The 7,205-nt window shown below is 53.1% G+C and overlaps 1 protein-coding gene across 1 annotated transcript in view; it reads right to left on the bottom strand.

Annotated features, from left to right (window-relative positions):
* The window catches only part of BDKRB2 (bradykinin receptor B2), a 28,268-nt gene extending 21,547 nt beyond the window's left edge, over positions 1–6,721 (bottom strand). Inside the window, exon 1 of the mRNA XM_045561284.1 lies at positions 6,613–6,721. The gene's annotated coding sequence lies outside the window, so the exon portion shown is untranslated. The remainder of the gene's footprint in view (positions 1–6,612) is intronic.
* Between the last annotated feature and the right edge of the window lie 484 nt (positions 6,722–7,205).

Raw genomic sequence — 7,205 nt, forward strand, 5'->3', positions numbered from 1 at the left:
AATGAAATGTTTAAAGCATTTGTGAACTGCTTCTTCAACGATTCCCTGTGGTACCCAAACACCAGCTCTGAGCAGGTGGGGTCAGTGGGCTGCTGAAGACCTGGGAAAAGCCACCGGCTGGGAGCTGGCGGGGGGATGCTCTGGGATGAGAGATTTCCTACTGGGCTGCAAAATCCACTCGTTATCACAGGATTCAGCCTAATTTCATAACTCGATGTCCCTGTCAAACAAAGGAAAGAGACAGGAGCAAATTCTTCTCCAGGCTTTGGTCTCCATCCTTATTCACACCTCCAGCAGTGGGGTTATAAGTCTTTGAGTGATTTTTTTCATAAGGGCTGCAGGACTGGCATTTTTTGTGAACCTTTCACATTTAAGCCTGTCTTTCTGCAGCCTTTGCTTACGAAAGACCATTCAGCATCACACTGTTTCTCTCCTAAGTGCACAGATGCTTCTCTGAGGGTCTGAGGCATCGTAGCCATCTGAAGCTGGCCTGATTTTTCTTGCTCTGTAGGTTTCTGTCCAGAGACACGGGATCATTAGCAAAAACCCCCTGAGGAACTGGGGTCAGGATGGAAAGGAGACCTTTCCGGGGGCTGATGGAAACGCCGAACAGGCAGATCGTGCCTCCCCCGCACTCCCTTGACCCAGGCTGGGATGCTGGGCCCACGTTTGGCTGCAGGCTGCTGGGGACCACCCAGCTGAGCAGCACCCAGTGATCACTGTCCATCAACTTACTCTAGTTCTCTGCTCAGCACAAAGCACCTCCTGACACATCCCTTCTCCAAAGAGCCAGCTCTTGGCTTTTTCTTAGCTGGCTTACTGATACTAACACTTTCCTTCTTTCTAATTAGTCATTTTGTGTTTGTCACGATTATTTTCTTTCTTCTACTTTTTCTGGTCATTTTTAATTATCCAGTTTATTGAATTGGACATTTAATTCATTTATTTGCAATCTTTATGGGTTAGTAATTTAAAAAATATAAAGATATGAATCCTCCTTTGAATAGGGCTGTGGCTGCATCCATAAGTTTGACAAGTAGTGTTTTCATAGTCATTTTTCTAATATCTATAGTTTCAGTTTTGATGATCTATCTTTTTGATGGAAGACTTTTAAGGAAGAGTGGTTTCTAAAATTTTCAAGTGGTTTGTGATTTTTGGTTTTTATATTTGACATTAATTTCCACAGCATAGTCAGGTAATGCAGCCTGTAAGAATTCTATATCTGGGACTATACTGACTTTGTTCTTAGGGTCTACAACAAGATCAATTTCTGTAAATGCACCTTGGAATAAATATTTCAGGAGTGTAGATTCTTTGTAGGGTACAGTGTAATATATCCTGTTTCTACTCTTCTAATAGTTATCTTTAAAATTTTGACAAACATGGTAAAACCTATATCCATATATTAGCATCAAGAGTAGAAAAATAATTGTTCTTCTTCTAGATAAGATAAAAATTTTAGCATACATCTTATTCTTCCTTCCCTTTCTCGTCTCACTTTCAGATTTAGTTGAAATAACATGAAATTTTAGTTCCAGATTATCATCAAATTGTTTATGTCCTTCTATTCTAAGCAGCCTTTCTAAACAGTTGTCAAGCTTTCTAATCACGTTACAACCGACTTACTGGCAAAAGCCTTAGATTCGTTTCATTAATCATAATTTTTCAGTAACATGCCTTCCCTTTTCTGGAATTATTTAATGTGATTAATTTCTCATTTGGCTTGAATGTTTAATCAAGTCTTTTTTTTTTTTTTTTTTTTCAGAAAAAAAATCCTCCCCGACCCTTCCCCAACCAGGATCTGAGTCTGGGTGAGCAGAGACTGTTTTCAGGTCCCCTGCCGCCCTGGGGCCCAGCACAGAGCTGGCACACAGCAGATGCACAGCGAAGGCGCTTCCTCAGATAACCACGGATGCCTCCGATGACCTCAGGGCCTGCTAGGCTCCCTGCGGTCCTATCCTCTCCCTCCCTGCCTTCTTGCTGCACAGGCTCGCGGTGCAGGCACAAATATGTGAATTTGTATCACACTTTCCCACTTCCCTGGCCATGTTCTTGCACTCTGGCCATTCCCTTCTGGTCGTTGCTGTTCGGAGAGACCCTAGAGGTTCCTTCTCTCACCTGTCACTTTGCTAGCAGGCAAAGTGAGGTCCAGAGAGGGGCCGAATGGCACCACCCTCCTCCCATCACAGTCAGAGATTGACCCCCCGCAGGTGTGTTCTTAGTGCACAGCAGGTGCCAAGCCCAGGCCTGGGTGCTGGGTGCTGGGGCAGAAGCCCCATCTTTCCCCTCCAGAGGCTTCCTGCTGGGTATGGGAGGCAGGACGCAGCTTGGTGCTTCCCAAAACGTTTAGGCCCAACTCTACCCGGAGGGGAGCTCGCTGTGAGCTGTGTGGAGGCTGGGAATTCTCAGGGAGGGGGTTTCTGTCCTTCCCTGAGAGGGTGGGAGGGGCAGTGACAGAACACAAGGTGCCAAATTTCTCTGGGCAGTGGGGATTGAGAGGAGGGGCCTGGGGATGGCCTTCGGGTCCAGAACGGACCCTTTGCTAAGATGGCTTGTTTCAAAGTATGGTTCAAGGTCCCCCTGCTTCAAAGTCCACAGAGATATTAACAAGTCCAGACCCCAAATCAGAGTCCCCGGAGCAGGGCCCTGGTATCTGCGAGAGTGACCGGGTTCCAGGTGATTCTGATGCACAAGAAGATTTTGGTCTCTCCCCGGCAGACCACACGGGCCCCTGGAGTGTGGCCACTTGGGAAACCTGCAGGCAAGCGGAGGAGAATGGCCTGTTGGGCACAAGTCAGCACAGTGACAACAGTGATGGGGCTGTGCAGGAGTCCAGCACTCTACAGTTTATAACACCTCATGAGACACCTGTCAGGCGCTGCTGGTTTCCAGGGGGTGCTCAGGGGCCAGTGTCTGCCATGCCCACCCCTGGGGGCAGAGATCAGACAGGCCCAGAGATGGTGATGGTGGGTGGCGTGGGACAGGCCTGACTACACCTGAAGTTTGAGCCCTGGAGGGAAGTGTGAGCAGGGCTATTGCTGTCACCTCCTACAGGTGCATCGCCTGGGAACATGAGCATTCGCACAGTGGGGGCCCTTTTCCCTGGGAACCCCTCAAGCTGCGAGGCAGACACAGCACCTCTGACAGTCCCAAGCCCTTGTTCCTGCCTCCATAGACCTTCCTTCTGCTACCTGGGCACCCACATTGTGCCTGGCACCCCACTTACTACACCAGCACCATCTGAGTGAAGCCTCACAATGGTGCTCAACAATAAGAATGATTGTCCCCATTGTACAGGTGAGGAAACTGAGGCTCAGAGAGCTTCCCTGGTTGGTAAGGACACAGTTGGGATTTGAACCCACAGCTGTGTGCTGTGGGATTTGAACCCTCCCTTGTGCTGTGATGATTTGGTGGGGGAGGGGGTGTCACAATTTTGTAGCCTCCAGGACCCTACAGAGCCTACTTTGATGACAGAATAAAGAAATACCTGACTCCTTAGGTTTGTTCTGGAAGGGAACCTGGGTGGGGTGTGTTTTGGGGGAGCAGGGCCTTAGGTCCCAGGAAAACCAGAGGGACTCAGAGGCGGCACTGACGATTTCCCACTTTTCGTGGAGGACAGAGGAAACAGCTGTGGGCACTTAGCTCAGAGAGGACCCCTAAGGACTAGAATCATGCAAACTGCAGAGGATGGAAAGTGCGCGGTCTGAGGAAGTGCTTTCTAACCGCCGAGATGGAATCGGCTGCCTTAGAGTGAGCTCCCCGGCCCTGAACGCATGTTCACTACGGCGAATACTCATGGCTCAGGGATCCCTGGGCTGAGAGTGATGCATTCAGGGTCTCAAGTCTTAGCAGGTTCTGACCGACTCATAACCCCAACGCCTTCTGAATTCTCAAAGCAACATGCAGATCTGCTCTGCGTGCTTTTTTAAAAGAGCAGTTTCATGTTCACAGCAAAACCAAGAGGGAGAAGGTACAGAATGTTCCCACATACCCCTGCGACCCCAGCATCCCCCGTTGTCAACATCCCCCTCCAGAGTGGCACGTCTGTTACGACAGATGAGCCTAGTGACGCATCATTAGCACCCGGAGCTCATAATTGCCATCAAGTTCAGTGTTGGTTTTGCACACTCTGCAGGTTGACAAGTGCGTGCCGACACGTATCCACCATCAGAGTAGCGTGCGGAAGAGTTCCACGCCCTGAAGATCCACTGTGCTCTGCCCATACATCCCTCCCTTTCCACTGACTCCTGGCAAACTCTGATTTTCTGTCTCCATAATTTTGCCTTTTCCAGAATGTCACATGCAGTTGGAATCACACAGCCTTTTCAGACTGGCTCATTCACTTAGTAATATGCTCTGTGTGCTGGGTGACTGGCATTCATTTATTCCTTCATTCCTTTAACCATTCATTCTTCCCCAGACACTGCCCGGCACTTGCTCTGTGCCAGGCACGGTTCTCAGAGCAGAGGAGAAAGTTGTGAATAGATGGACAAGGTCCCGGCTTTCATTCTGAAAACCAGAGTCCCCTGGTGCTATGGTCTGAATGTCTGTGTCCCTCCAAAATGCAGACACTGAGACCCAATCCCCAGTGTGGGGGTATTAAGAGGTGAGACTTTTGGGAGGTGATTAGGCCATGCCCACCCCCAACCCCAAGCAATGGGACTAGTGCCCTTTAAAAGAGTTTTGATTGTTGAAGACGTGTACATAGAAACAAAAATTAAAAAAATAAAAGCGGCTTGAGGGAGCTTGCTTGCCCTTCTGCTGCCTGAGGACACACGGAAGGAGCCGTCAATGAGGAATGGGCCTCACCAGACACTCAGTCTGCTGGTGCCTTGATCTCGGACTTCCCAGACTGCAGAACTGTGAGGAATAAGTGTCTGTTGTTTATAAATCGCCCCGTCTACAGTAATTTCTTATAGCAGGCTGAACCAGCTAAGACACCTGGCAAGTCTGCAGGGTTTCCCTGCCCCGTGCAGGTGGGCCCTCCCTGAGCACAGCAGCTCACCTGGGGGGCAGCCCTAACGTCACTCTCAGACCCCCGCAGAACTTTTTATGGAGCAGTCGCAGCGGGGACCACATGGCACAGCTATTTCCGTTGCTGGGTGCCGCTGGCCAGCGTAGGCCGAACTCACTGTGCAGGCTCAATCGTCCAAACCTCCCGGCCTGCGTCCCAGAGAGGTCGAGGCTTTCCCCTGGACGCTGAGCAAAGGGCTGTGCTGAGGTTATGTCCTCGCACGGACACTCAGTGTCCCCATGTGCACAGTGAGGGGCTCGGAGCGCGTGATTGTGCGGTGTTGCCAAGTTCAGGGCAGGGCTGGGATGAGACCCTGGGGTCCTGGCTGTGGGGCCAGCACACAAGTCTTTTCATTTCCAATGTTTTCCAAAAACCCCTTCTCCTGCCTGTCCTACCCCAAGCAGGAGGAAGACAGAGCGAACTCCTTCTCCGAGCTCATGGGGCTCGCCCCTGTGGAATGTCCCCGTCACCCTTGCTGCTGCCAGGGCCAGAAGGACACAGCACGGTTTTTCTCCAAAGGAGCTGGGTCAGGGGATATCAGCAATGACCTCGGGGGTCGCTCACCCTGGCCCCGGCCACCCAAGCCCTTCTCCCACTCACAGAAAGCGTAAAAGGTGAGATTGGCCCGGGACTCCCCATTGCCCCACACCTGGGCCAGAGCTCCCACTTCCTGTGACTCAGTGGGGCACATTCTGACCTGCCTGGAGAGCGACGCCCACTGCCCACCCCACCCAGGCTGTGAAAGCGTCTGCTCTCGGCAACTCTAGTGACGGCCACCGTTTATGGAGTAGCTACGACACATGCCGTGCTTCACCGCCAGGAGCCCGTTTGTAGCTTTGCATAAAGAACTGCCGAGTTTCCCTATGGCTCAGGAGACCTGGACAAAATCACTTGCCCAGCAAGGTCCCCCGCAAAGTGACAGCAGAGCTGGGCCCCCAACCCAGGGCTGGGTGCAAAGCCCATGCTCTAGCCCACCCCTCTGCCGGGACAGCCAGGACCACAACGGGAGGGACGCAAAGCCTGTCTGAAGTACAGTCACCACCACCAACCACCCCGGTGCACCTCAGCCAATATTCACAAACTGTCTCCCGTCTTCTGTCTGATTTAACCTCTGCCCTCCCCAGGGAGCGGGTGAGCAGGGTACTTTGCAGACAGAGAAACTGAAGCTCAGAGAGGTTGAGTAGCTCGTCCGGGTCACACAGAACCAGTGAGTGGCACAGCCGTGAGTGACAAGCCAGCTTCTGGGGTCCCACCCCACATCCAACCCCGCTACACCGCACGCTCTCCTCGCTGCTTCAGACCAAAGTGTCCACCCAGAGTCTACGGAAATAAACCACTATAACCCTCACACACTTAACACCTCGCTTCAGGGACAGGACAAACCCACAACAACCGCGCAATCCTCCTGCCGGGAACCCCTCTCCCCGGATCGCTGGTCAGACCTGGGGAAAGAAGGAACTTTTCCCAGCTCCTCAGAACCAGAGGAAACTCCTCCCCACGCCTGGGAGTCATCCCCCCTGCCGCCCTCCCTGCGTGCGGGACGGCTTGTCCTCCCTGCGAAGGTGAGGTGGCTCTACTGGCCCTTGCCTGGCACCCACCTTGTCCGGAGCAAGTCGCGTGGGCACTGCGGTCGTTCCCTCGTTCGAGCAGGGCTGCCTGGTGTCCCCACCCCTCCACAGAGCGAGGAGCCAGAGCTGGAGTGGCAGCGGGAACAGCTCATCTTTCAAGGGCTGGATGGTGATGTCACCACCCTCTTGGGCACTTCCTCCCTCCACCTCCTGCTGAGCTGCACACTGTCGGGAGCTTGAGTTGGGCGGGCTGCAGACGCCAGGCAGGATGGCCCCAGCTGCCCACCCCCCACCCCCCAGACCAGGCAGGATGGCCCCAGCTGCCCACCCCCCACCCCACAGGCCAGGCAGGATGGCCCCAGCTGCCCACCCCTCACCACCCAGGCCAGGCAGGATGGCCCCAGCTGCCCACCCCCCACCACCCAGGCCAGGCAGGATGGCCCCAGCTGCCCCCCAGCTCCCGCTCCCAGTCCCACCTACCCTCTGAGCCTTGGGGCCCCCCTAAGCCTCATGGAAGATTTCCGCTTTCACCCCAGGAATGCTCTGCTGTGTAGACGGGCTGCCCCTTAGAGCCTTGGGGCAGCAACAGCCTCCCAGCTGACCATAGAGTGGCCCTGAGAAAC

This window comes from Lemur catta, chromosome 1 (genome assembly GCF_020740605.2).
Source record: "Lemur catta isolate mLemCat1 chromosome 1, mLemCat1.pri, whole genome shotgun sequence".
Taxonomy (NCBI): Eukaryota; Metazoa; Chordata; class Mammalia; order Primates; family Lemuridae; genus Lemur; species Lemur catta.